Genomic DNA, 9,201 nt, shown 5'->3' with positions numbered 1-9,201 from the left:
TAATGAAATCCACACAGAAAACAAATCCACCTTTCTAAAGTTTAGTCCCTTTTGACCCTGTACTAGGAAACAATTTATACACAGTACAACCGGAAACTCCATGAACAAATATTTCTAATAGCTCGCTGTTTATTGCATCTTGATGACCAAAATATTTTCATCAAGTTATGATTTTTTTAAATTCTTTTAGATTTTGAGCATCCAAATAGATGGTACTAAGTAGGAAAATAGAATGGGAATAGCTCGGGATATATGTGTTTTCTCCATTTGTATACTGGGAAGCAGCATCTGCAACCTGAGACTCAAGGTATCCTGTTCTCCAGTCATGCAAAAGTATTCCTTGTCTCCTTTAGAATAAAGGAGCTGATTGTCATCTAGCTATTTTTTGTTCATTTTTTTTTTTAGAATGGAAGCTCTTCCAGGAGCTTCACTACTAAACTTGAGCTAATAAGAAACAAAAATGGCTGGTTAATATTAATGAGAGCAATTTGTAAGTCATACAAATTTAAATTATTCACCTCGCTCCATTTGATGATCATACCTGGACAGAATGGCACCATAGAACTAGGTAATGCCTACAAGGAAGGTACTCAATCAGTGTTTTTTGTTTTATATTACAATTATATGTTTTTATCATACCTATTCAATTTGTCTATAGGTTTCTGAGAGACATAAGGTTGTTGGAGGGCCATGTTGAAAGAACACGTCAAAGATATTCAATAATTTCAAAATGCGTTTATTGACTTGTTACTTAATAATTATGCCCAAAGTTTATTGCCATTGTGACATTCCACTTATTATGAATCAAGGAGTTCATGTGCCCCTAGATGAAGAAGTCAAAAGAATAACAGTGCCATTTTAGCATGGTTTTGATACTTAAATATTCCATTTTTTTCAATTTAAGTCCAATCTGAAATAATAAAAATATTCAAATAAGTTTTCTGGTGCTGTTAAAGTGGCTCATTTGCCAGTGTGTATTAACCTCAATTTTACTTTGGGATTATGAGCTACTGAACTCTTGGCAACCTATGTGCACAAAGGTTGCTGCTCTATATTTTTTTCTTGATGATCTGCTTAATAAGTAAACATCAACTTCAAGTGTCTGCCTGTGTCTAAAGTCTTGTTGTATAGACAAGAGAAATAGCACTTTTCAAGGCAGCACTTTCATTTTCCGAGTTTGGAAAGGCAATCCATGTTAAAACTCTATGCCTTTCTGGAAAATTACTATTGGCTCCTTTTGTCAAATATATTCCTGCAAAAGTATCCTATAAAAAAATCTAGGTACAATTCACTGCTTAAGAACCATATCAAAACATGAAAATCTACCTTTCAATAAGGAAAATGTCTTAAATTTTTGTTGAACAATATTAAACTACATGACTCATGAATATAAAACTCCACAGTTATTTGTTGCAAATAGAAATAAATGATTGTAAGAAAAAAAAGAAATGAATGTATGTTAGTTTATATAATTTACAAGAGCATTTGGGAGAATATATAAATGGAAAACATGTAAAATACCTTATAAGGAGAATTTTATACATTCTATTTATTTTTAAAACAGTGTAATACTTCATTTTAAGAAAATATTAAGTATTTAACAAGATTAAGATCTCATTTGTAAATTCAGTGTGAGTGTATGAATGTCTGTATATATTTGACATTCTCTGAAGGGAATTGATTGGTTGAAGGAGATAGAGAGTAACTTTAGTCATGCTGCAAAAATGAGTATTTATTACTCTGAGATGTGTTTTTGTACTCCTGTGACTTCAACTAAAATAAGAGCCTGTGTTGCAGAAAGGGAAAAGTGGAATGAAGTGAATAACTGTTTTATTTTATTTTATACTTAAAAATAGATTTTTTTTAACGATTTTATTTATTTAGTCATGAGAGACACAGAGAGAGGCAGAGACATAGGCAGAGGGAGGAGAAGCAGGCTCCCTGCAGGAGCCTGATGCAGGACTCCATCCCAGAACTCCGAGATCACGTCCTAAGCCGAAGGCCGGTGCTCAACCACTGAGACACCCAGGCATCCCATAAACTCTATTTTAATGAGAGCGGCATTCTAGTGGCATAGGAGCAAAGACATGAAACTTCATGTTGGAAGATAATGAATTAATTCCAACTCAGCAACTACATACTTTTTTACCTAAGGTAAGTTATTAACTTCTATAAACTCATTTACCTCATTTGTGAAATGAGGATATGCTGGATGTTTTCCATTTGCCTGCACAGATCTACTCTCCATCCTTCTCCACTTTGTGCTGTGTCTCTGGTGTTTGACATTTATGGAATGAACCAACCAAGAATCTTGGCTTTCTGACTTTTGGTTGATTTCAGTGACTAGTAAGCACCAGTAGAAGGGTAATCATGGAAGTTTGGTTCTGCAGAGCCCTTGGTTCTGCATATGCCAGGCTCAAGATCGACAATGCTGAATTTTTCTCAGAAAGCCACAGGTCTTGCTAGGTACTTGTAGCCATTCTTTTCACTAATACTTTCAGGTCTAGTAGAGACCATTAACAAGTTTCTTTACCATCTCCTTTTTTTTCTCAAGTTTTACTTAAATTTCAGTTAGTTAACATACAGTGTAATGTTAGTTTCAGGTGTGGGATTTAGTGATTCATCACTTATATACGATACCCAATGATCATCATAAGTGGCCTCCCTTATACACATCACCTGTTTAACCCATCCTCCACCCACTTTCCTATGCGTTTTTCTTAAATCTAGCCCTACATATGCAGGTGATTCCATTAGTAAATGCTCAGTTTAAACCTTTGAGCATGTAATTATCTCCTGGACCCATATTCACATGGAGGATAAATTTAAAAAGCCCCAGCAATGATAGTTGTTGTATGGACTTATTGTTCTAAGTATAAAATAAGTATTGCTATATGTGTAAAAATTAGTAAAATATATTAGATGTCACACAAACATTAGTTGAAATAATCTAGGTCATAATACCTCTGAGCCGAGTTTGAAATGCATGCCTGGCTATTCTGTTGAAGCAATATCAGCAGAGCCTTCCTGATGTAAAAGAGCTGATCTGCCTTCAGCATTTTAGTCTCCAACTTCTGCCGGCCTCCACAGTTTTCCTAAGACTTAGAGCTACTCTGAACCATTGTTATTAAGGCAAGAGGTGCATTCCGTCCACTCCTGTATTTTAGAATGGTACTTCTTCCCAACACTTAGGTTTTAAAGTTATCCTGTCTAAAATATGGCAAGTATGTGGATTTTCTAAGATGTCTGTCAAGAAAGTGACAATTGCAATGTTGTTAGAAAAAGAGGGATCGACATTGCTGACAAGATGACAGTGCCTCAGTTGCCGGATAACAAAGGTGACAAGAACCTGAAAATGGTTATGAATTCTTGACATTTTCCTACAGGGCAAAGGCATCTCATACCACATGTTGTGAAGGTGATAGTCAATTCAAAGAAATGATGCTTACAGGTGTTCTATTCATTTCAGAGACTTGATTAGGAAAACGTAGCAAGTGTGACATAGTGAGTTTAAATGTTGGAATAAGAGAGAACACCCCCTCCATCAATATGCCCATACTGTGGTACAGTGTTGAAATGGAAAGATCATCAAAGTGCCATTCTAGAAATATATATTTTAACCATGTCTTAATTCAAATGCAGTGAATTTCCTGAGGCCCAGTGATGGTTAATTTTACATGTCAACTTGACTTGTGCTAGGGGATGTCCAGATAGCTGGTAAGACATCATTTCTGGATGTCCCCAAAGGACTATTTCTGGAAGAGATTAGCATTCAGATTTGTGGATTAAGTCAAGAAGATCACCCTCACCAATGTAGGTGGGCCTCACCCTACTTGCTGATGGCTTTAATAGAATAAAGAGGCAAAAGAAGGGCAAAATTTTTCTCTCTTCTTGAGCTAAGACTATCATCTTCCTCTGCCCTGAGACATCTATTCTAGGGCCTTCAAACTCAGACCAGGTTTATGCTATCAGCTCCCCTGTAGTTCTCAACCTTTCAGACTTGGATTTACACCACTGGTTCTCAGGCCTTTGGATTTGGACTGAATTACTGAATAGCTTTCCTGGTGCTCCAGGTTGCACTTGGAGTTCATGGAGCTTCTCAGCCTCTATAATTACATGATCCAGTTCCTATAATAAATCTCTTAGATATATCCTATAGATATATCAGGAGAACCCTGACTAATACAGGCACATCTGTTAACTGCTATAGGTCTCATTTAGTAAAGCATTGAGATGAGAGTAAAATAATTAGGATCTTATCCACATCATGCATGAGATTGATGGAGAATTAATTAGATAAATGCCTTTTCCAATCATCCTGTCTCACTATAGACAAATTGCTTAACCTTTCTAAGATTCAGTTTATTTATAAAGTGCAAATACAATTAGAAATAATGTCACAGTTTCAACAACATGAGCAATTACAAAATATATAATTCAACTTATAAAAGAACATATATTAATCATATTTATTATTTTTATACCAGAAATTACCAGTATAATGAGAGAAATAAAACATTTTATAGCCTAGAATGTGTTCGCATTGTTAAAACAGAATTTCAATTAAATACTAAGGTAAAAAAAATCACTCACAAAAGAATAGGGATAATAAATAAAGGGCAATATTTCTTCAATTTTAGGCTGAGAAGACAGTGTGAACAAAACTGAAGGAAACTATAAATCTGAAAAGTGGTGGATTTTGCTGCATCGAATTTTGAAACACCAGAAACTAATGGTAAACTATGAAAATTGATGATAATATTTATTGCCAACACATAGCCAGATTATGCACCATAATAATAAGTGATTCCATCCATTCACATTTTCATTCAACAAATATCTAGGAAAGGCAAACACCCCCAATTGAAACAAGGAAAACATTGCATATAAACAAATTTATATGGCCAACAAATAGGGATGCTAGGGTGGCTCAGCTGGTTAAGTATCTGACTCTTATTTTCAGCTCAGGTTATGATTTTAGGGTTATGAGATTGAGCCCCACATCCAAGCATGCATCGAGCCCTAGGTTGATCTCTCTGAACATGAAGCCTGCTTACAATTTTCTCTATTCCTCTGATGTTTCCCACTTCCTTCTCTAAAATAAATAAATAGATTGCCAATAAGTAAAATGTAAGTATGAAGCTCAGTGATAATCAAATTACTTGGAAAAAAATACAATGAAGACTATACTTTTCCATAAATAGAATACATTAAAAATATATGTTTTAATTGTGTCCTGTTAAATTATTATTAAATAATATAACATATAACATTATTATTTTATTTTAATTTTTTTAAAAAACACTTATTTATTTATTCATGAGAGAGGCAGAGACACAGGGAGAGGGAGAAGCAGGCTCCCTGCAGGGTACTTGATGGGGGACTCAATCCCAGGAACCTGAGATCACAACCTGACCCAAAGGCAGTTGCTCAACCACTGAGCCAACCAGGTGTCCTAACATTATTATATTTTTTAATTGCCAAAAAAATAAAGAGCTACAAGATAGATTTTTTTTTCCATTTTGTGAAACATATTTAGGACTTTAAAATGATGGAATCTTTCAGTTACTTTGAGAGAAATTAATATCCTAAAATGTAATTCCTTAAAATCCAGAAAGTTAATCACTTGCCATTTAGTATTACTTATATTAACTGTTTAAGTTGAGTAGTCTGGACTATACTGAACAAACAGAACCAGTCTTGAAAAAATATAATGGAAGAGTATTCCAGGAGATCTATATAAATTGTAAAAAAAAAGTTAGAAAGGTACAGTATATAGATCTTTGAATTCAGCAAGATCACTCTTGCCACAATGAGGAAAGTACTTTGAAATGCCTGAACTACAAATAGATTTAGAATATGTTCATGCTCTTCCTAATTCCAAAATGTTCAGTCTTTAAAAAAAAAAAAGCACGTATAACTAAGAACAATTCACGATAAACAGATGGCCACTCTACCGTGATTATTTATACCCCTTTTTTTCAAAAACATTTAAACCAGGGGATCACTTTATTGTTTTATGCACTTTGGAATATGCCTTTTAATTTATTAAATATTTCTCTAAATTTTAAGTATTTTAGGCTGTTTTAGTTGCAAACATAATATTTGCAGATAACTTATATTTAAAAAGAAATGAAACAATAAAAGATAAATATCATTGAGGCTCCTCTAAGTGCTGTTCTATGGTTTGAGAAAGGCTGATCTCCATTGATTTCCAGAATAAATTAAAAAAAGTAGATTTATTTTTAACTTAATTTAATAGAGGAGCTAAATAGTCAAGGTTGAAAATTCTACATATTCTGGTTTCAATATACCCCATTCAAACCAGGACTATATATTGCTATTTAGATACAATGGTTCAGTTATTAATATTCAGTTCATTATTCAGTTCAGTTATTAATGATGAAGACAATAATAGTAAATGTGAACATACATACAAACATACACACAGATTTACTATTCCTCAAATATGTCTTTTTCTCTTCTTTCCTAAGAGCTACTTTTACATTAGTATTGAAACGATATAACTAATACCCCAACACAGTCAATCTATTAATATGTAAGTTATAAACTTAAGAAATAAACCATTGTTGAACTTGTCCCCCAATAGGAACTATAATCTTGCATATTCTCTCATCTGCTAGCTTTCTCCCATAATAATACAGATAACCAATACACAGAATTGTTATTCATCAGTGAATTGCATACTTTAGCAGCTTAAAATATATGATATACATATATATTTCTCAAGTGTATTGCCTAATATTGCTAGACAATAAATCTGAACTTAAAATATGGCATCATTCTCTAGTTATTATGTTTCTGAGATTCATTCATACTCTTACAAGCTTCTTTCATTTTCACTTCTGTGTAATATTCCATTAGAAATGGGATTAGCAAAGTTTTTCTGTAACTAGATAATACATATGTTTGGCTTTATAGGGCATATGGTCTCTCTCACAACTACCCAACTTTGCTGTCATACAGAAAAGGCAGCCATACACAATACACAACCCAGTACATGTGGCTGTGTTTCAATAAAACATTATTTACTAAAATAGGAGGCTTGCCAGCTTTGGCTCACGGTCCATAGTTTGCCAATTCCTTCATTACATGAATATAGCCAAATTTATTTATAGGCCCTCCTGTCTATAGACACTTTTGTTATTTCTAGTTAGCTAATTACAAATGATTCTTGCTATGAACATTTTAGCATAATTTTTTTCTGACACATATGCATATGCTTAGAAATGGAATTCCTAAATTTTAGTTATGCATATTTTTAAAGATAAAGCTATATTCTTTCCTATAGTGATTTTTAGCAATTTCTCATTTGTATAAACATCTCTGTTAAACCACATCTTTGCTAAAATTTAGTATTGTCAGATTTCTTCATTTTTACCTATATGGTAGTGAATATCAAATTGAATATCATATTTTGATGTGAAATTGTATTTCCATGATATTAACAAAAATAGTTTATGCTTTCATTTTTTTGTAGACACATATAAGATTCTGTTTCTTTAGAATACCTGTATATCAGGGAGGGGGGTGTTGCCTATTTTTAATTTAAAGAATTTTATTTTATTTTATTTATGATAGTCACAGAGAGAGAGAGAGGCAGAGACACAGGCAGAGGGAGGAGAAGCAGGCTCCATGCACCGGGAGCCCCGACGTGGGATTCGATCCCGGGTCTCCAGGATCGCGCCCTGGGCCAAAGGCAGGCGCCAAACCGCTGCGCCACCCAGGGATCCCCTGTTGAGTAAATATATTCTTGAATGTAATTACGTTTGCAGTTATGTTTCAAAAGTCTTATTTCAGTTTGTCACTTGTCTTTTTATTTTCTTTATAATTTATTTCAATAAGCAGCTTTTGGTATCTTAGTTTATTCAGGTCTTTTGTTTTTGGATACTATATGAGAATACAGTCATATATCTGGAAGGGTCCATATCGAAATGCTAGAAGTGGTTATTTTCTTTACACTTTGGCATATTTTCCAAATATTCTTGAGTAAAACTATGTGCTTCATCTATAATAAAAATAAATATTTTTTTCTTTAGCAAATTATACAATCAGGTTGGTTCAATTTAATATTCTACCCTTTAAAATTACATTCTTTATAATTGATTTGATCCTCAAAGTTTAAAATATTTTGTTAATGGCAAAATTTACATTATTATCCTCAAATGTCCTAATGGGTATAATTATTAAAGTTAGGATTCATCACTTTAGAAGCTGAGGACATTTAGCCTCCTGGGGCATTATTTAGGACGATGAATCCATTTTTATTTTTTAAAATATAAGAGTTTATTTACATATATTTTCAACCACTTTCCAGGGGTCAAATAATATCCCATGTAAACTATACCCCTAAGTCATATTTCACATTGACTTTATGAATCATACATGCCGTACTTTTTCAGGTGTCTTCACAATATTTTTATATTCTCATTACTATAACATTGATGTTCAGTCAATAAAACAGAAGACATGAAGGTTCCAAATGTTGAATTTGTCCTAATACTCTGTGATCAACTTGCCATCTCACAATTTCCATATATCTAAGTTGATCATGTCTCTATATCTTTGATATGTCTCTGACACACATCAACATTTTTAAGTCAGACAAATTTCATGAAACAATATAGAAATATACTTTAAAAATGTCCCATGTATTCACTTGTTCTCAAGAGCCCCTATATGACTGCAATCAAATTAGATTTTAGCAAATACATCCCAAGACATTTAGCTGAGATAAGAAGAAACATTAAATCTCTGTGAGATTGATATTATATAAGTCAATCTTTTTTTTAAGACACTCTATTCATAGGCAGATAAATTCTCTTTATGTAAAACCATGATTTAAGCATATAGGAAGAGGCAGGGATGGTGGTTACCACACACTGGAGTAGCCATTTTCATTGCCAAACTTGTTCCAAAGTTCTAGAATCATTTCATCAATTTGGATTGTTTTTGTTTTTAATTCTTTATTTAAACTTAGTGTAGTTAATGGATACCATATTACTAATTTCAGGGGTAGAATTTAATGATTCATCAGTTGCATATATCACCCAAATGCTCACTACTTCAAGTGACCTCCTTCATCCACATCACTGAATTGCCCCTCCCCCCACCCACCACCCTTCCATCAATTTGTTTTTGTCTGCAATTCTTATTCAAACGTATCTCCCTTGAAGTAAT

Source organism: Vulpes vulpes, chromosome 14 (assembly GCF_048418805.1).
Source record: "Vulpes vulpes isolate BD-2025 chromosome 14, VulVul3, whole genome shotgun sequence".
In the NCBI taxonomy this organism is placed as follows: domain Eukaryota; kingdom Metazoa; phylum Chordata; class Mammalia; order Carnivora; family Canidae; genus Vulpes; species Vulpes vulpes.
Note: the sequence above shows the minus strand (reverse complement) of the source record.